The sequence below is a fragment of the Dufourea novaeangliae genome, unplaced genomic scaffold (genome assembly GCF_001272555.1).
Source record: "Dufourea novaeangliae isolate 0120121106 unplaced genomic scaffold, ASM127255v1 scaffold76, whole genome shotgun sequence".
Classification (NCBI taxonomy): domain Eukaryota; kingdom Metazoa; phylum Arthropoda; class Insecta; order Hymenoptera; family Halictidae; genus Dufourea; species Dufourea novaeangliae.
The window spans coordinates 366,357-389,195 of NW_015373950.1; the positions used below are offsets into that span (position 1 = coordinate 366,357).

Sequence of the window (22,839 nt, forward strand, 5' to 3'; positions counted from 1 at the left end):
TGGCCTCTTTCAACTGGGACATCCTGTATATTTCTGGACATAAGATTTAAAGGTGAAGTTGATAACTTAGATCAGGGTGTCTCAAAGTCACTGCTAGTTATCGTAGTGACTAATGTCGAATTATACGCGATAGACAACGCGAGACAGTGGATTAGGATAAACGTACAGTCATCAAAGAACGTTGACTTGTCAATCTTTTATACTACTCGAACGATATCGTAATAAATTAACAAAGAATGTACACATTTTATATGTTGACCTGTACATTTCGTGTTTGAATGGTTATTCCGTATCTAATTATAATTACGAGCCTCTGAAGGTTACTGTTTAGAAGTCGAATGTGTTTTCATATAATTCAATAGCACCGGTCCCTGGTAACCATCATATCATTCAGAGATGGGCGAATTCGTTATCTAGATAAAATGTTTCGAATAACAAATAAAAGATTCAAAAAATACACTTTGCCAGTTTGAATTAATTAAACTTGGAAATTCTAGATTTTATAATAATACTTTTTCTTGAATACGTAGACACTTGAAAAACAATTATTTAATCTCATTAACATTTTGACTGTGACATCACCCAAAAGCACGTACATTGCAAAGAGGCTGGATTATTTAAACACTGCTACGAAATTTTGCGTAAAATTAATATCACAGTATAATTTAAAACAAGACCAACAACTTCTATTAACTAAACGCATATATCTTCGACGATTTATGACTCAAACCGCAAAATAAAGCGTCTAGCTACGTACTGATTTTTTCACTGTGGTAGTCAACCTGTTAAGGGGTTACATATGTACTTTTGAGCTGTAAAACAAGAGGGATAATTCAAATTTTGTTGTACATGCAGAAATATTGTTTATTAAGAATTCAATATATGCATCTTGTTATATGATATTTCCTTAGTAATTTCTGATAAATTGACCTATACATCTATCAACAGAAGAAAATAACTTCTATTTAAAAGCGTGTTACTCGAAATGCATTTCTCAAAATCGGTACACGGAATATTTAAAAAACAACTGAACCAATTTGAATAAACTTTGTGGTAATATTCTTAAAACTAATGTCTAGTAATAAACGAAGCGAATTTTAGATTCGTGAATTCTTTATTTGTTTTGGTAATAAAAAAGTTGAAACTTTATGTCCGAAACTACAAGTTTAAGTTTAAACAGTCGCCATTTTGTAAAATAATGATATTCTGAAAATCAGCTTCAATAAGTACAAGTTCCTTTTGTGTACTTTAATATGAATATAAAAAAACTTGTTTCAGATAAATGCCCACAAAGATATATCTAGTACCACAGATGGTGTTTGGATGAAATGGGTTATAATTAACCCTTTGCGGACGGAACGGTTCAAAGCTGATAGCTTTGTAGAGCAATAATACACACATAGTTACAGTACATGCATCCATACATTTATAGTTTACGCTGGATGCATATATGTGTCGATCGTTCGCAAAGGGTCAAATAACAGCCATTTTCTTCTGTTGATAAATATTGTATATAGCTCAATTTTTCAGAAATTAAGCACTAAGGAAATAACATATAACGAAATGTATATATTAAATTTTTAATATACAATAATTTTGCATGTACAACATTGTTTTTTAATTTTCCCTCTTATTTAACAACTCAAAGGTATGTAACCTCTTACTTGTTTCAGGATGAGGATCTTAAATACTGCTGATTTTCATTATACAATTTCATTTCACAGTTTGAAAGATTTTCGCTGTTCGAATAAAATTCCGCCCAACTCTGACGGCAGTGAACATGGTAACAAAGGTAGCTTCTACCAGAGCAATCTACACAATAGTCGTATCTCGGACCATGATTCCTGCAGCATTGTTTTGTCGGAACCGCATAGATTCTTGACCCTCGTTGCTGAAGTGTGTTTCCACAGGGTAGGTCGTGTCTTCCGTGGCTGTTATTCGATCCGCCAGAGACAACAGTGTTAAATGTTCATCCACGGATGTACTCGAGCCTCTGTGCTTTTCGGTCACTGCATAACGGAAATCTCGAATTCTGCATTACGTCCGGCGTTTGGCTGTTATACTACGCCAACATGCTACATCACACGGCGCGTCGGGCACGCGGAGGATAACACGGAAGTCAATAATATCATCCGACCGGCCGGAGACGTTCAACGATCGTATATATGTACATAGTAGAGTCATTCCACGCGAAATCGGACACTCTTTGGAGTATCATTTCGGATTTTGTTGAAACTTGGATATGTTACAGTATTTAATTGTATATAAACGTATCTCGAAGAATTTCTGAAAATGTTAATAATTGTTGATTTTACAGCTTTTTGAAGTGTAGTGTCAATATTTCTTCAATAAATTCTAACCGTTGAACTAACAAGCTGATCAAAATCAGCTTTATAGGTGCTTACAGTGGAAACATAAATGAACTTAGAGATAAATGGTTAAAAAATATTTTTTTTTTAAACTGAAATTTTTTATCAGGTTTTCTTATGTCTCCACTGTAAGCACTCACAAAATTTATTTAGATAAGTTTGTTAGTTCATTAGCCGGCCGATTGGGCCAGTGCAATTCTATGCAGCGTTAACTGCAATTAATTTTCATATGATGACCAATTTTTAAATGTCTATACTTTTAAAATTTGTCCATAAAGAGGACAAATAGGACTATATCTTCATTTTTTTCAAATTTTTCAATTAGGTCCTACTTTGATGAAATTGCATTTTTTCAAAACAGTTGCAAAATAAATGGTTAACAAATTTTTTTTTGTAACTGAAATAATTTTTATTAGGTACTCCTTATGTTTCCACTATGAGCACTCACAAAGTTCACTTTGATCAGTTTGTTAGTTGAACAGTTATGATTTATTGAAGAAACGTTGGCACAATATTTCAAACTGTGAAATCAACAATTTAAAAAATATGGGAACATCCTCCAAGATACGTTCATATGTCACCAAAGACTACAACATATCCAAGTTTCAACAGTAATGTTACTCTAAGAAGTGTCCGTTTTTACGTGGAATGACCTTACACCGAGTGAAAATACTGAATTTTCCGTCGCAACTTTGTGGTTACGTCGTCGGTTCTTTTGCTTTCATTTTCTTTTACCTCTTTCTTTCTTTCTTTTAATTCTCCCTTCTATCGCCATTATCTTTCCAATAACGCGGAGCGGACTAAAGGTACGGTGGCGGGGACGGCCGCAAGATCCAACATTAACGGGAATCGATAATTACTTTTCGGAGCCATCTTAAATTCCCTTCGCCTTAGTCCAACCCATCCACCGCCCACGATAAACCGTGCTAACGCGATAACCGAGTTACCACTGTCACTCGAATTTTCCGCTCTCTCATTAGCGCTTTTAATTGCCGGTCTAATATTGATCGTCACCAGAAACGAAGTTGCCGTTCTTCGATCTAAATATGAACACACCTTCCGAGCCAGCTGGGAAATGACGCGCGAAGGCTATTAACGCGGACGAACCGAGTGAATAACGGGGTACGGTTCTGTTGAGATTATTCCATGTTTCCGGACGCAAAATGATCTCTGTTAAGCGGTAGCTTTCTGTACATGAATCAGACTCTTGATACAGTAATGTCTCGATGAGTGCGTCGTACTCGGGTCCGTTTCGGAGCATTCATTGAAAGGCGGAAACGTTTTCAGCCCCTCATAAATTTATTTTTTCCCCGAAGGCGAGCCTCTGCTTGTATACCAACAAATCTTGGGCCATCCACCCAGAAATCAAATTCACACACGCTATTGCATTGTGCAACTCGTATTTTCTTACAAGGCTTTTCTTAAACACATCATATAATCCGCCGGTTGGAATATTGATGATCTCTTATAACGATGTACACTTAGTAATGTATGCTGTCTGCACATGTAACTTTATAAATATAAGTAGGCATTCATAAAAAAAAAGTCTCTGTTTAGCTTTCGTTTACTCTGTTTTGATTGATTCCAGGAGGGACACTCATAGTTGTAGGAATAACGCCGTTGCTAGTGTCGCATTCATCGAAGGATCACTGTAGTTGGTGATCCGATTTATCGTTTGGTGCAGACTTTTCTCGTTTGTGGCGCACGCAAGCGTACAGAATGTCTGATCAAAATGTTTAGGGACTTTGTATATAAATCATTTATTATTGATCAGTTAGTATGCAGGGTGTCCCAAAATAGGTGTAACTCCTTGAAAGGAGTGATTCCTGGGGTGATTTGAAACAACTTTTTCCTTAGCGAAAAAGTTCTCCGAGGCTTTGTTAACGAGATATTAACGAAAAACACCGACCAATCAGAGCGCGATTCTGCCAGCTGAGCTACCGCGGTGGCACGTAGCTATACAACGTTACCGCAGGAACTCAGCCGGCAGACTCGCGCTCTGATCGGTCGGGGTTTTTCGTTAATATCTCGTTAACAAAGCCTCGGACAATTTTTTCGCTGAGGGAAAAGTTGTTTCAAATCAACCCAGGAATCACCTAAAGGTCAAGGACTTACAACTATTTTGGGACACCCTGTATTTCCATCGCATATAAATTGTTCCTTGTTGTAGAAGTATTCATAACCTAAGCGAGAAGGTTCTACAGTGTAAATGTAATCTTACGCAAATATAAGGGCATTTTCATGCTAAGTTTAATATAAATTGCTAACCAAAATAAATCGTCGTTTTCAAGTCATATAAGATATCCCGTGCTGGTACAAATTTTAATGGACGACCTTATGTCTCAGCAATAATTATAGATTACAAATCGACATTCCACCGCAATTTTGTTATTAAATTCGGCCCCATATTTTAGAAACGCTCTGTACTTCTGAGTTATCAAACAAAGCCTTCATGTGTTGAAATTAATTCTTCCGTGGCGTCAATTTCTACTTCAACATGCCCGACTACACATACGCAATTGAATTGTAAGTTGGCGAGGTATGCGCTTGAACACTTAACCAAATTAAATTAAAGTGTATAATGATGTTAATGGACCGTCAGATATCTGAAATAATTAAACGGAAGAATCCATATGTTAAATAATCCAGTGGTTGCATTTTCATTAAGTAAAAGGTGATCTATAGCGGGATTATAACATCGACAATGTTTCCACAACAGAACTGTTTAAATCATTTGAAATATCAGCAATTCCATAAATTACTAAACATAAGTTAATATATTCAGTGACCCAAACGAAATGAGTTCTATCGGGGCTGTGGCAGAAGATATGGCCTTTGATAACAAATCTACTACATCAGAATTTTATTTTATAGAACAAAAATTTAAATTGAGAATTACAGTGCAATGTCTGTTAACCAATTTATACACTTCTTAAATAATACTTAGAGGCATAGTTTTCCGCAATGATTGAAATTCGCTCTTTTTTAACTGAACAAAAATTAACAGACAGAATTTATATAGCATCCAAATATTGAGAGTTGTTATATGTATTTGTGATCAATCCGTTGGGCACTATTTTTGCAGTCAAATTGTTTACTCACGTTGAATCATCATAATTATACATTGAAAATTTATTTCTTTATTATTAGGTTTCTTTAACAAGTGAAGCAGTACTGAAATCTTTCCCTGGATACTTATATCATTCAAGTTTTAGTGGCGCGGTATATTTACGAAACACCATTGTAACAGTATTTTTACAGTTAAACTTATTCTTTACGTTCAGACGTGGGTACTTCTGAAATAACATTGCTTCAAATAACATGTTCTTTCATTTTATAATTATTTCCATGCCTTTTGATCACGTCTGAAATAGCATTAGTTGAAATATTATTTCAAATTACATACTATTTTAGTTTCTAATCATTTGAAATAATTCTTAGAAATATTTGTGAAATTGTTCTTTGAAATTCTATCAGGTGACTAAGTATGAATTTAGTTTCTTGACATTTTTCTGAAGAGTAGCACCCCTCTTCCATCTTCCACACCATTGGAACGATTATTTCCTTCCTCCACAATATTAGATGGACCCAAGCAAAAATCTCTCACGGATGAGCTTCTTGAAGAGCGGGTTCTGCTTAAAGCAAATTGCTGTAAAAGTGTCTAAAAATAAAATCTTTTTGTTGCATATTATTTTGAGTATTATTTCTATTGTCAAATTTGAAATACAAAAACAACAAAGTAATTCATTTTTTGAAATTGCTATTATTTCAAATGAATCGATAATATTTTTGTTTTCAAATGACAGTATTGAAAATAGGGTTCCAAAATAACTTTTTTTCAAATAATAATTTCTTATTTTCATTTCAAATAAAATTTCCCAGGTTTGTTTACGTTACATTATAATTCTTACACATGAAAATTTACAAAATGAGGCGGTACCTACTGAGATTCTTTATTAAATTGTTTTATTTGTCACTCAATTCTCAGATGGTTGGTACATTTGTTACACGCGTTGTAGTCGACTGAATCATTGTCAAACGTGCACCCGGGGAGAGTAATGATAACGTTATTATCGAGGTCAGTAGGAATTCCTAGAAATGCTAGTACACTACGTACTGTACCTTACCATTTCACCATGAATATCTTGAAACAGAACCTTGTTCTCGTAACCCGGGTCGAATCTCCCTCGTTTATTTCAGTTCGACTGCTCGGGCAGCGTTGCTGTTGTAGTACCGATTGCCTTAGGGAATTGTGGGTTGCTGGTCCTTCAAACTGTACGCGACTCCCCGCGATCCAATAATAATATCTTGCCGCGTACAAGGCCCAAGTTTATCAATTAATTCTTTTCCGGTCGAACCGACGTGAATACGCGGCGAACAGAGTTTACACCGACGCCGACGATCCGTTAGAATTTAATAATGTACATGCTGGCGCATTTCTTGGGTACAATCGCCGATGGATTCAGGACGATTTGTACTCGAGCCCAATACGTTCGCGTTGTTATCGTCAAATGTATCGCTTTTGTCACCCGAAATTGAAGAAAAGATGAATAGAATCATCATTTCTTTTATCCAGTTAGTAGGTTAGACTGGGGCTAGTTGTTACAGTTTTCTGTATTCTATTTTTCCCTTTTTTTGTATTCCATATTCAGTATTATTAACGATCCTCGCTTAACATTTTGATGTCTGATGACGTAGTAGTATGTTTTTTGGAAAACAAAAGCTGTAGCGGGTAACGTAGTAGTACGTCTTTCTTAAATAACAACTAGAATAGTAAACAATAGGGAAAAGTCGCTGTAAAGTTTGACAAATAAAAGTTAAACAAAAACCGCAAAAGTATTAAAAGGTTACATATCGACAGGTCGGAAAATAGGGTTACCTGTATGAACTTTTATTGGAAACATAATTTCTTTTTTTTTTTACATTAAATTAAACAAATAAACGTAGTATCTGTCGAAGCCTAGTTTGATAAAATTTTTTTTGTGAAAAATGACAACTACTCAAAGTGAAGCATGCGATTTGCGACCTAAATTTACATTTTTTTTGTTAATTAAAAAATATAAGACACGAATCGAAAAATTGGTTCGGCAAGTACTAAATTATAGTTTGAAAAATATTCATGCTAAATTTTATTGAAATTGGTCTAGTAGTCTCTGAGATATTTTTGTTAACACAAATACTTAATTGTGAAAAGGCCTTGGGATTAGGGGTTGCTATTGTATTATTTCTCAAGATATCAAGTTTGTTTTATTAAGAAGACAGCTTAATTTATACACAAAAAGATATATGTACTATTTTTTTTAAAGAAAACGTTTTTTTTATATGAGAAAAATGTTCACAAAAATAACCGTATTTTTCGTCCTATTAGAGGTATGTAATTCTTTATAGTGCATACTTTTTTCTATCGATTACAACTATTTCACATAATTAAGCTAAAACCATAACTTTGAAAAAAAAATCATTCTGAAGTTTTGAGACGTTTTGTATTGAAGAGCCCCAGGAAGATGCGATTACTGGCCCACCGTGTATATAGAATAGCAGATCTGAAGGAATTTTTAATCTTTCCCCGGTCCACTGTGTTTCGTTCCGAGAAACCGTAATCTTATTCATTCTATTTGACTTGGCGAACTTTATTCATCGCCTCTTCGAGAAACGTGATTCTTTATTAGATGTATCACGGTATTCCTGGCGAGATGAACGGTATACCAAGCATTAACGCATTATTTATCTCTCGAATATCGCCCGACCAGAAAGTTTAAATGTACGCGGATCGTTTCCACTTAAACTTTTTTGAACTTCTTTCCGGCTGGAATCAGCGAAAACAAAAGGGGAAAATGAAACCAACCGTGATTCAGTTTCCATAGACGGGTATAATTGAAATAGTTTGATTATTTCAACGTTGTAATATCACTGGGTTAAATAAGTAATGTATTGTTTTTTCATTCGTGGCCTTTAGCATAATTTATTATGCCTTCTTATTGTTTGTAACACATTTATCGCAAATCCTATTTCAGCTGATTTTCCGTTCACGTCTATTGTATAATATTACTTGACATTTGAGTAGGTGTAGGGGTTTTATTAAAGTTAAATATTACTTATGTGTTATTATTAACGTAGTAAAGCCTCTAGCATACTGAATTCATAATTCTGATCCATTTTAATTTTAAGATTTGGGAGATTTAGTATTAGGAATTGTAAATTTGCATAAACTTGTGCGTAGTTTGTACGTGACCAGAATACATACCAACAATAGAACTACCAAACAAGTAAAAAACAATTTGTCAGTACACTCTTATAACTATGATTGAAATGTTATAACTAGACTGAGGATGTTTATGCAAATATAGATTTTTGGGGGTTCATTTACAGAAACTGGATTCAAATTGAGTTTTGCTTGTTTTATTTGTTATTCTATCAGGTTTCAAAGAAAATCAAAAGTATTTTAAAATTTATCGAACTGTTATTATTATGCATTATTGTGAAATTTCTGGTATACTAAAACATAAACTGCATGCTTTGAGACAGAAGTTTCTTCTAAAGCTTTACCAACATTTTACTCCGTTGTAGTATTGTAATTCATTTTTATACTTTATCACAAGTGGGGATAGTTGTCACAAGCAGAGTTGGACAAAATTTGTATCTGAATAAAAATTTCGAATAAAGATAATGTATCTTTTATTCGAACAGTTATTTGAATAATTTTTCATTTAAATAATGCCCAACTCTGGTCACAAGTATGGTCTACTATACTTACAGATACTTCTGTGAAGAAATAACTGCAAACAAACACGCAGAAACGTAAAAAATGTTACAAATAAAAGCAGTAGTTCGTATACAGTAGTATCAACTTCGATATATCAAAATAAAACAGAATGTTTATATGTATCGCAAATTCACTTACATTATATTACATATTCCAATATTACTTTCCCAAATAAATTTTTTTAGAAGAATTAATTCATCTTTCAAATATTTTAATAAAAATTTTACTATTTACGATACCCGTGACAAACAACCGTTGCGTGAGACAACTAACCTTAACGTGGGACTTGTTGCCACATATTACATTATCCTAAGTAACACCAAGCCAACAGATATGTACACTGGCATTACAACATTCGTATTTTCTTTAAATTCTTAAATATAGTATTAAATTCTACGTTTTCTGTTACTATGGAAAAAATGTATAAATACTTAATAATTAGAGACAAAAAATTGCCAATTAATAAACGTGACAACTATCCTCGGCCTATCCTATCTACTCGACTGAATAAACCACTTCTATTCATTGTTTTTCGTTAACTCGCCTAATACATTTATTACGCCGCAGACTAACCTACTTCATGCTTCCTTTCGAAATTTTGCCCGTGAATACCAATATATACGGGGTAAGGAGTGTTTCCGTAATCCACGCAGAACCGCCCTCGTTTATTCTGGTCCAAGTTACCCCATGGCTAGGGCGTGGTACCCATTCCTCTTGGGAATGTATCCGCTTGTAAGTGCTTCAAAGACTACTCGCCGTGATTCAATAATGCCGCCAGACTACCAGAGAACAGTTGCAAGAAAGACTTGAATTTCTAATTAATCGTGCTTGAGGTCTCGACCGCGTACGCGCGCGCGCACGTAAAAATCGCGGTTCTGACGAGGGTAAGAACTAAAACATCGACCGTTTCCGGAACGTTGAACACGCAATTTTTCACGTGGCTGATTTTTAAATTACTTTTCCGGCGTATACCGCGCGCAAAATCGAAGCCACGAAACCGCTGGGCGGCGAGCTTGAAGGGTAACATCAGGGAACTGTACCTAACAGAGTTGTGTGTGAATTACAAAAGAAATTTTGGGCGATTTTAGTTATTGAAAACTCTCAGAGTATACGGCAAAATAGAAATAATAACTATGGAGTAATTGCGCTTGAAAATCGCGTTGAAAAATTGAAAAGTGGGAAGGTCGGTTATGAAAATTGAAAAGAGTGTGCTGAGAACGAAGAGTGAGCAATTTGTAACGGAAAAAGGAAAGTTTTTATTAAAAATGTGTAATATAGGTACAGCTCTTTTTTAAAGTAAAGGTATTCATCGATATTTTAAACGTTGTGCTCTGTTTTAGGTCAATTCGACTCAGAAGGAAATCGTAGTTTTTAAACGTGTCTTCTGTTTGAAATATTTATAGATTAATTCAACGCCAACCACAATCTATAATAATTTCATTTAGAGAATCAATTCAGAATATTATTTATAAAACATGGTCCCTACTGAACATACAGAATGAATAAATAGGTTTAAATTTCTTCTTAAATTATGGATACTTTATTTGTTGATAGAAATTTATCGAAAATAATGTCGTATATTCTAATAATTAGATTGAATTAATGAGTTCATTAAGTGATATATGGATACGGGTTTTAATATAATAATGGAATATATTTAACTTTTTTAACATTATTGTCATTAATTAAAAGACCGAACAATAGAATTTGATTTTAAATATAAGTGTCCATCGAAACACTCAAATATTTAGAAATTGATTTTACATAAATGTTCGAAGTAATTTATTTTCGGTTATAATTGATTGACAGTATAATTCAGCGTATTAAATAGTGCCATTTCAATCGTTTCGTTGGTAAAAATTTCAATAACGTCAGATCGAGTTTCGTTTGCCTGTAAATTAAAAATTTCAACGAAAAGCGTAAATGAATTATTTTCGTTATTTATTTTTCATGTATATAGTCATAGCGAAATTAATCATTCATTCAGCGATTTGAAGTAAAAAATTCAACTGTGTGGATAAACTATTAACTTCAAAATAACAACACGTTACATTTTTTTTAATTCCATTTCGAGAATGTCCATGATTCTGAAGAAAATACATTCTCGAAATTTCGAGTTTGCAATTGAATTTTTGGAAATTAAGTCGCTGCATGTTTCGATCGTGATTGCGATTTTATCGATACGCCTGACTATTAATCGTTATTTCTACTTGATAGAAAATGTTCATGTTTTATCGGGATATATTTTCTCCCATTGATCCTATTACATGTTATCATTTTGTGTTAAATTATTTTTAAAAAATGGCACAGTACCACGGTCAGTATTTATAAGTATTAATACAAGTAAAACTAACAAATACTGATCAGACACGTTAAATGAATCATTTCAACTTACACGCGCTACAGTGCCGACTGAATGAAAATTTTAAATTCATATTTTTGTATACGTAGCGTCCGTTTTAATTACATTACCTATACTAATTTATAAATATTATTGTCATATTTCTTGTGATATCAGAGCTCACGTTGTCTCTGTGGCAGATATTTATTTACTAATAGAAAAAGTATTTAATTGAACATATTTAAATCTTTTGTACTGTTAATAACATTCGACAATAATAAATATATGGAAGCTATCTTTAACATATCTATACGAATGGCACAACCTGAAATTTATAATACAATATCAAATTCACAAATTGTACGTCTGTAAGATATTGTTATGGCCTAGAATTGATCTAACTGCCAACTTCGAAAACTTCATAGTGTTTTTAAGGACGGAGTTACAATCTATATTTTTCAATGTATATCATATTTTTATTTACTACTTCTTTGACAAATTCTTTGCATTTTTCAATTAATTTCATTGTACTAGTTGTATACAACTACAATTGTTTCAGCTAAGAAACCTTTTCACTCTGCTTCAAGATGGATTTTGTTTTCGAAATTTTTTCCTAATACAGAATGTTCTAGCGATCTAAAGGAATAATCACCTGATAGCGCAAAGTCTAATTAACCGGGAAAGTTACAAATTTTCCAATCGAAGTACATAGTATAATTTTCTTACAAGTGTGACAGAACGTAATGGAACTAAACTTTCTACTTATTTGTTCGTTTCGTCGGTATTTCTAACAGAAAACAAAAACAAAGGACGAGTAATTTGTACAGCAAATACGATTCAAGCCACACTATGGAAATAGTACCTGTGCACTAGATCAAACGAGTTTTCCTTTGTCCAGTAAAAAGCTAACGAAGGCATTGTGTTCGAAACGCTACAAACTTCCCGATATTAATAAAATTTAATATGAACTTCCAAAGGTGATTCTCTGCAAAATAAAAGTTCCCGTAAAAGAAAGCAATTTTCGCACGAGCCTGCTTTTATTTGCACTAAGGGATTACATACCTTTCAGCTGTTAGGTACTTAAAAAGAATAATTAAAAAATGTTTTTTGTGTATGCAGAATTAGTGTTTATTACAAAATTCAACATATACATCTTATTATAAGTCATTTCCTTAATAATTTATGAAAAATCGAATTATGTATGTATCAACAGAAGCAAATGGCTGCCATTTAATTATAGCCCATTTCATCAAAACACCACTTACAGCCTACAGTACCAGATATACCTCTGTATGCTTTTATCGGAAACAAGTTTTTTAATTTTTATATTAAAGTAGACGAAAGGAATTAATATTATTGAAGCCGATTTTGAAAATATTAATACTTTACACAATGGCGGCTATTTGAACTTAAATTTGTAGTTAACTTCTTTTGTTACTAAAAAAAGAAAAAAAGCACGAATCAGAAATTCGCGTCTTCAAGTACTAGATTCCAGTCTTAAGAATATTACCACAAAGTTTGATTCAAATTGCTTCAGTAGTCTTTTAAATATTTCTGGTTCCGATTTTGCAAACTCAATTTCAATTATCCCTCTTATTTAATAGCTGAAGGGTATGTAACCTCTTAATACTTCATCTGAATACCGTATTTTATATTGAATCTCACCCAAACGTTGATCACGATGACCCTAAACTGTTCTTTCAAGATTCGAAATAATTGAAATGCTCCCCCCCCTCCCCCTCCTGTTTCGAGATTTTAATTTCTACAGTGGACGGAGGCGATAGATTTATCGCTGGAGTGCTACTTCATCGTCAGCAATATCTCGTTCGCCCGGCAACGTTCTCTCTGCTTCCTTTTTTTTTTGTTACTTCGAAGTATATCCCCCGTGTCTCGGAATTAAATTTGTAAATGAAATTCGCCTCGTAAATCCGAGGTGATGGTACGCGATGTAATTTCCCGCGTATCCCCTACGGGGGTAATTTATTAAAATCGCGTATTATCGGAAACGCGCGGCCTGGGAATCACACCACGGGGCTCGGTTTCGTCTCCTTTCTTTTCCTTGCCCGCATTGTGAAACGAACGTAGCCACGATGATCACTTTTTAATCACTCAGACTCGACACCCCCAAGAAACGCAAGGATAGGTATTCTCCGAGGGCAAAACGTGGGCTGGCTGGCTTGCTCGCCGTTTTATTATCTATCGTCGTTGCGAATGCTCGTCGAAACGAAATATTACGTTTCTCGCGCGATATATTTTGCTTTTTTTCTCCTACCGCTGACTCCTCGCCCACGGTTTTATTTACGTTTAATGCGCGTTTTATTAATCGATCCGATAAACGCGCGTATCGCCTGAAAAAAAAATGGTCGACAACGAATTTATCAGGGAATCTCTCTCTTTCGAAACAACCGCCATTCGTGGATTAAACTAGTAATAAACTCGTATCCCGTGTCCAAACAGAACGGCCGAACGTGGGTTCGATATTTATACGATGTTTATACGCCCGTCAGAGTTTCGATTAAAATTTCTGAATTGACACGAGCAAATCCGTGACTTTGACTCGTCGAATAAATCTTCGTTGACGTCGCAATGGTATCGCCGTTCCGTTTGTCGTTTGAAAATGGCACATGGCAATTACGGGGGTTGTTCTACATAAACGGGTTGCCCAGACGTGATAGGGCATTAATAATATAAATCATAAATTTGTGTAATAAAGTGTGCCAACGATGTACAGAGGCGAGTTGATGTGTGTCTGCGGGGTGAATGTTAGCATTTTGAACGGTTGCCACGGCGGTCCAGAATCAAAATTTAGCAGTTGGGGACAGTTCAAGAAAACAAAGGTCATTCAGAGTTGGTTAGAGCCAGTTAAGAAAAAAGTGTCATTGTTCTCTTAATAACTTTTAAATAAACAACATTTGATAACTGAAACTTTCTGAGGATCACTTAGGCGAATGACCTTGACGGCATATGTTAAGGTTATCGGTTATTTTACGGTGCTACTTTTAAAGTACGATGCTGAACTTCTTTTTTATTAATAATTTTTTTTACACACGGCGACCCCCAACTAAAATCTTTAGAATACTGCTCAGGGTGATGAGCTGGACAACATATTAAAAAATTGTCTAAATCGGAGGTGGCTTACTTATTGTAAATACCCAAAATAATACGAAAGTCGAGTATGACAAAATTGTTTTGAAGGCTTCGGTTTTATGACATTGACAATCTAACATTGCATTCATTTAATCAATCCTTTTGCGTCTTATTAACCAAAAAATCGTCTCAGTTTGGAACATAATATCGTTTAACGTTTATTTCGTTAAACAAGAAATAGTCTTATGCACTAATATGAAGAATTAATTGGTAATTAATTAAAACCTGCGAGGAATCCCAGTGCCGCTATAACTGTCATCTCAGAAATGAAAGTAATTCTCATATACTTTAACAATTCATTTTGTATAATATATGGACCTAGATTGAATCGTAAACTTTGCCTCAATTTTTTCGAAATCTGTAGTATGATTTCGTTTACGTATCACGTTTTTACACTTAAATTGCACTGTCATTTGCAAACATTAATTTTTAACTACCAGGTACACACAACTACATGAATTTCTATATTTCTATATAAATCAGGGTCACAATTTAATAACAAATATGTTTGCTCACAATACTTTACACGTTACGTTTTTATTAAGTAAAATAAATCAAGTGTCAATATCAGGGACACTGGCAGTAATCGTTTACCCTAGCATTCGACAAAATCGGACCATTTCATATCCAACTGCCTACCGAAATTTCATTTACAAGACCGTAAATCAAAGACAATTCTCTCTACTTTATCTTCCCTTTCTCTCCGCCTCTTTTCGTCGCATTCTCGACGTCCCAGCCCGCGAGTAACGGCCCGCGCAAAGACACATCGTCCAAAAGCCCGGGCGTACATGTATTTATATTCGACTTAGCCTTCGAGTTACGTCGCTTCCACGGTATCCTCGAGATTCTATTTCCCCCCGGGATCCTATAAGCCTGGTCGGTCCTTCAAAGTCTGCTTACAGTCTGCTTTCGGTATTAGCCGGCGTCTCTCGCGTGCGCTAGCGCCCCCGCCCGCGGATCACCGAGTCAATTTTCCAGTCTCAAAGCTGTATTCTCAATTAATCTCGCGCCGCTTCGTACCCAGAAACCCGTTGTTACTCCGGGCGTCGGTGTTTTAGCGAAGTTAATTTTCTTCGGAACGAAACGAACGTCGTTCCCTCTCTTTCTCTGTCTCTCTATTTCTGTCTCTCTCGATGAGCAAATTGAAACGTAGTATTCTGCGGCGCTGGTTGCTAGAACGTGGAGCGTGCTCCTTGTTGTTTGCCTTCGCGTCCCCCGTTCCGATTGCCGTTCCGCTGTCGATGATTCCCGTATATCGAGGGCCTGAAATGCGGCTCGGTCTCGACTGCCACGACGTTTAGAAGTACTAAAGTATTCTGCGAAAATTGAACCAGACCCGGTTCCCCATTGCTCCTCCGCCTCCCTACCCGTTTCACGTTTCTCTTCGCCCGACAGAGGGAGCGTATAGAGTACAGTTAATTCTCGATATGTGTTGGAAGGCTCCTCGGCACTGATAAGGAGGGATACATAGGTGTGACGCTGAATTTATAATGGAGGTTTATCAGAATGCTAGAGCTTGGAATTCTGAAGCCGATGATATTTGTTTTAACCGCGTATGGCCATTAGTTTATGAAATATCTAATGTTAAGTGCCGAGGAACCTTCGACACTCATCGAGGATTTACTGTATAGGGTGTTCACGCTATTACTAGCCAGGGTTTTTCTTGCAAATAGTAAGTATTAGAAAACAAAATTAAAGAGGAGTAGGTTCCACATCGTTCTATGATTAATATACGGAGGGACTAACAAAAGGTCGCTTAGTCGGTTCGAAAAACAAAACAAAAATAATTACTCACGGAATATTTTTAATCTTTATAATTTTTTATTTTTTTCCACGTAATTTCCCTTAATTTCTATGCGTTTTTTAAAACGATAGAGCCACCTTTCAAAACACTGCTCAAAATCGTTTTTTTTTTTAGATTTTAACCGGAGGACTTGCGCCTTTTGGGCTCCATACCATCGACTGTTGTTTGGTTTCCGGGTTCGTCACCTGTTACGATTTGATTACAACAGCTACTCTCTCCATTTTTAAATTTTCCCAAAAAACATTGAGAGAAACGAACGCGTGCCTTTTTTTGGTCTTTATTTAAAATTCGCGGAAACCATCGGGCAGATTTCTTCGAGAAGTCCAAGTGATGATTTAGTATTCGTCATACAGTCATGGCATTTAACCCCAGTTCATCACCTATTATTTCTCAGGTCGTTCTTGGATCTTCGACAATTTTTGCCTTCACGAGAGCCACATTTGTGTCATCGGTCGAAGATTTCGGGCGACCGTCACGAGGGTCGTCCTCCACAGAAAAACTACTGGTTTGAAATCTTTTAAACCATTTGGAAACAGTCACAAGGGTTGGTGCGTTCACTCCATATACACTTTGGCATTCGTTTAAAATTTGCACAGGTGGTGGAATTTCGTTTGATGTTACCTTACTAATTTTACGCTTGCGTGTCTTCATTGTTGTCGAGTTTTCTGAAAATGGGCATAGAATAAGGTTATGTTACAAGGAATCGATAAATTACCTTTTTTGTTTAAAAAAATAATAAATTAATATTAACTAAACGAACTTTTGTTAGTTCCCTCGTAATAGCGTATATCAATTTTTTATGTTTCCAATATTTTTCGAGAAACGAAGGTGACCTTAATTTTTTAAACGGAATGTTGTATATCTTTTTATCTTGTATGAAAGCGTGTGGCAAGACGAATTCATTAATGTGGTATAGAATGACCTTCGAAGTCATACAACGTCAGAAATGAAAGAAATATTTTGAATATTTCCTGCAACTGTGTTTACAGATATTTCTCATTGATACCGCTTGGCGCGTTAATTATGACGGATGTTTTGTTTTCATTCACTATCGGTGTGTTTACGTCTGTTTCTACAAGTTTGGATTTCTTTTTATGAGGCACTGTTGAAGAGACTGTTTACGATACACCACCTAGAGATGTAAACGATTTAATAACCAAAATAATGAAAGTATGTGCCTTAACATCTCGGACAACGTTAACAGAAGCTACCAAAAATATAATTTATTGAGCTGAAACGTGTATTCGTACACAAGGAAGTCATATTGAACATCTATTGTAGGCTTGTCAATAAAGAATACTTGAGAATTGTAGACACATCGGTACGAAATATTCAAAATGTTTCTTTTATTTCTGTACTTCTATGACCCCCAACGTCATTGTATAGCACATTGATGAATTCGTTTTGACACATACTTTCATACGACATAAATAAATATACAGCATTTCGTTTAAATAATTAAAGGTCAACTTCGTTTCTCGAAAACTATTGGAAACATACAAAATTGAAATGCGCTATTATATTAGTCATAGAAAGCTCTAAAACCTATCCCTGTTTCTTTTTTTTTTTCTAATAATTACTATTTACGAACTTAATGCTGGCTAATAATAGCATGAACACTCTGTATAATTACACACCTTACTCCTTTCAGACCTGGTGGTCACATTTATGTACTTACTTTTTAGTTTCTTACAATTTCAAGCAAAGCCTTAGGTACAGTTCATGTTCTGAATATTTTTAGCAGATAATTGTGAATTTCTGATTGAATAATAAACCTGTTTTTAAAAAAATTCAGAAAATTTTTGTAAACAAAATATCTAAACAGTCTACTCACAAGGGAAGGCACGGAAGTGTCCCCCTCCAATTTTGATAAAACTTCGTATGTCTGTTAAGCAGTCAAAAATAATGCATACGTATTTTTTTTTTATCGGCTGAGACGCGACTTTAAGGGGTGAAACTACCCCTCGAAGTTTTGACCCGAAAGTACTATCTCTAAAACCAAAGGAGATACATGAAAACTTCTAATAGACGAGGTTTGCGGTTTTTTGTGTAGAATAATATGGTGCTAAGAAATTGTCCACAATGTAATTTGTTTATAACAACAAAATTTCGGATCGAAACTTCGAGGGGTGGGTTCACTCGTCACCGCGTCTCACCTGATAAAAACAGATACGTATCCCTTATTTTTGACTGTTTAACAGACATACGAACTTTCATAGAAATCGGAGGAGGACACTTCCGTGCCTTCCCTTGTCAGTTAAAATGTGTAATCAAATATTTTTTTCCTCATAAAAGAAAATTCAGGTCTGAAAGGGTTAAAGTTCCTGGTTCAAAGGGAAACGGCTGTTGTTTCGATCAAATCTAAATATCAGGGTGGGGAACCGTAACTCTGTTTTTCCATTGGTGACCGACACCCCCTCCCCCCCCCTCCCCGTCATCGAACGAAAGACGTATTAGCATCCGAATACAAGTAAATTTGATCGTGGATTAGCCTTTTGATTGTGGGTCGTATATTCATGGAACTGACCGTCCAAACATAGGAAAATAGATCAGTAAGTGGTACTAATAAAAATAATAAGTAGACACATAAGCAAGGAAATGTTGGTATTATCGAAAAAGAAACTCATCTTGGAAATAATGGGGTGGAAGATAATTTTTGTCTGTAAAAAGAAAATGCAAATACAGGTACTCAAAACGAAAATAGCAAAACTTAAACAACAGCAATGGAATCGTGAATAATCGATACCGATCCAAGTGTTAAGATTTGCTAAATTAATACCTTTTCCGTAACATTTATAACACCTACTTATATTTGTATAAAAAATTGTTCGGAGAATATACGTTGTATTGACGAGCAGAAGGGGCCGCAATACATGATCTTCTAATTGTTTTGAGCAGTGCAGCAAGACAAAGTGTCACATCGTACTGGTAGTCAGATATGGGTCGGAAGAATGGATAGAATTTTCTATTAAAAAAGTGAAATAAGTATCGTTTATTCATGACATCATTACATTGCGAGGATGATTTTAAACATTTGCTTGATTCACGAAAGATTAATACTGTTTTACTAACCTGTCTGACTAATACATCTCATTTCTACTTCAAACCATTGCTTTGTGTAAGATTCAGGTTCTTTGGACTATTTTATATCGTTGCGTTATGAATGCATACTGTTTTATTGCAGTATACAGTTATATATGTATATTAGTTTAGTGATATACTTTTATTGTATATTTAGCAGTACCATTTAGAAGTACTTCCATACTAGCACCTGATACAAACCAAATAAATTGTGTAAATTTGGACACAGTATGGAAATTCAAGGAATATTTAATATACCAGAACGAGTATACATAGAATAACTGCAAGTAAAAATTCAGGTACAAGTAGGCGGGTAATAGTTAGACATGCAACGAGTTTCACTTGAATGCGTTTAATATTCAAAATCGATATTCTCGAAAACGAAATTTGGTTTGGAGAATTTTTTACATTTCATATCGTACTTCTTTCCGTTACAGTATGAATTCCGATTCGATACATTTACAATCTTCGTTTTTATTATTATTAAAATGCGGACAATTTAAAATACGGAAATGTATTTTTTGTTTGTGAGAGTACATATTTTTGTTAACTTCAGTAATGGTCTTCGTGGATTCCAAGACACTGAAAGCGAAATTTTTCGTATTTCAGGCAACCAATGAAAGTACAAAAAATTTAGATTTCTTATGTGACACTCTCAAAACGATAAAACCAACAACGTTCAGTAGACAGTAAGAGAGTATTTACTATTTCAGGCAACTTTGTATGTAAAATAAGAACAAAGTTAAGTAATCGTTGAGTATATATTTTGTGTTTTTTGAAATCATATTTTCTGTAGAAAAATACTAAATCAACACATTTATAATCTTTGTTTTTATTATTATTAAAATGCGAACAATTGAAAATACGGAAATGTATTTTTTGTTTGTGAGAGTACACATTTTCATTAACTTCAGTAATGGTCTTCGTGGATTTACACATTACAGATTTTCATTTTTAGTATCGAAGAAAATGTAATGACAGTATTTTAATTTTAGTGACTAAAAATGAATGTAATGCATTGGCTGCGGGAAAGATGAACAGTTATACGAAAATCAGAAATATTATCTGCTAAACGAGAATAATGAATGATACATTTTATGAAAACGGAGATGAACGTGTATTTAAAACTCAATATATCATTCACGGAAGTTTTTATCTGTGCTTTTAAATATCATCAAACAATAATGGTATCTCTGGTAGTAGGTCGAACATTTTCGTGATTAATCATCAAACTGTGTCACAATATACGTATATCAAAAACGTAAATCAATACAGAATTGCATTCATTAATTCCATACGTTTCACGGTATGAAAAGCTTTCTTATAATCAATATAGATGGTATAATCTTAATAATAATACAATGTTATGTACATATTTTTGTGCATCATTTAAATACCTGTAATATTTTAATATCGATAATACTACATAAAAATTCAATTAGTGATTACAATCGTGAGCTGGCGACAAAAATTAGAAGCACATTTATTAAAGTAAACATATTCCTTTAAAACCATAAATTACATAAAATTTTCATTTGCAAAATGAATAATCTGCTAGAAGCTCAGATCGATATACAATTTATTAAAATCTATCATCTAGTACACAACCTGAAATTATCTTTTAGGTCAATTTTCTTTTATTATTTTGAGGCTACGAACTTATGTGTTTTTTTATTATAAAACTTATAATATGTAGGTACATAATATTACTCCAATTTACAGACTAGGTATTTATTGGACACGTTTATTAGTTCAGAATTCATTTATATTTCTGCCATTGTCGTTACATTACGTTAACCCAATTATAATATTACACAATATACATACACCGCCATATATCATACGGAATTAGTTCAAGTAAGTGATACCTTCGCAGAAAGTAATGAAAGTAGTGACGGTAATGAAGAATCATTATTCGCACCACAATTATAGTGTCCACATAAAATTAGTATTTAGTCATTAATTCAGTTTTTCTTTATTTCTTAACACGTTTCTCTCTAAATTGTGTAACTATCGTTTAAAACTTAATTTGTATCATTTTTTCCCCTCAAACTACAGTAAATCCTCAATGAGGATTGTCGATTTTGAAATACCAGTTTTAAAAACTCGGGTTTTTCAATAAATTTGTGAAATGGGAAAACGATTTTTAAACTTGATAAACCAGCTTTAGATACTACGTTTAATATGTAAAAATTAATTAATTATTTAATTGCAAACTTTAATACTTTGATTTGAAATCGCCACGGGCACAATAATATTGTAGTAAAAGTTTACTGTAAAACTATTTCATGAGTCAGGCGAATGTTCGACATGATTCCAAGACACTGAAAGCGAAATTTTTCGTATTTGAGACAACAAATGATGAATAGATTTCTTATTTCATGTCCTGAAAACGATAGAACCAGCAAAGTTCAGTAGACAGTAAGAGAGCATTTTCTATTTCAGGGAATTTTGTATGTAAAATAAGCACAAAGTTAAGTAATCGTTGAGTGGATATTTGGTGTTTTTTGAAATGATAATTTCCGAAGAAAAATACTAAATCAATTAAATATTTATAATTTATATTTTGTACGGATTTTAGTGACTCCAGTATTTTTATTTAGTTTATTTTATTAGTTATTTCAGTATTTTTTTTAGTAGTTCCATAAATATTAAATAAACCAAAAAATTTAAAAATTCGTACAAATATTTCTTTACTATTTCAATTACATCTTGTTTTTTCTTTGTAAAAATTCGAAAACCGGTTTAGCCGATTTTTTTGGAATATTGGACTTCGAAAGTCAGTTTTTGTGTAAACCCTAGTACTGACGGTGTATGTCTTACAAAATTTTCACACGCATGAATGCTTTCTCCGCCCATGAGCACAAACCCCCGCTAACCCCAAGTCTGCTCCGTCGAATCATGCGTTCCATCCGTCAAGTTCGGATAATACATACAATTAAATGCACTCGACAAACCGTGGAACCGTTACGTATTCGAAAAGCTGTTCCTCCCCCATCGGTCGACGAAGTGACTCTTGGGAAGTCAAACCCAGCATCCTCTTTCCCGTACTTTCGTTGTACCTTCCACTCGACTTCCTTCCGAAGCTTTAACGCGTTATTCCCATGGTGGTCGGGGACTCCCCCGAAGGGTAACAGTAACGGGCCTTCGGAGTCGCGCCTGCGGTAGTCACTTTTCATTCCCGTCTTCCGTGAGAATTCAAAGTCTGTCAGTGACGGAACAGAGAGGGAGAAGATATCCGTGGTGCTCTGATGTCGCGACCCATCTCGGCGACTCTACCATACGCACGCTAGCCTTGCCCTGTGGTCTGTCATAGCAACTACAGTCAGGGACA

At 34.5% G+C, this 22,839-nt stretch overlaps 1 long non-coding RNA gene across 1 annotated transcript in view; it reads left to right on the forward strand.

Annotated features, from left to right (window-relative positions):
• Positions 1–22,839, forward strand: part of LOC107186177 — a 366,568-nt gene that overhangs the window by 324,100 nt on the left and 19,629 nt on the right. The gene's annotated exons all lie outside the window — the stretch shown is intronic.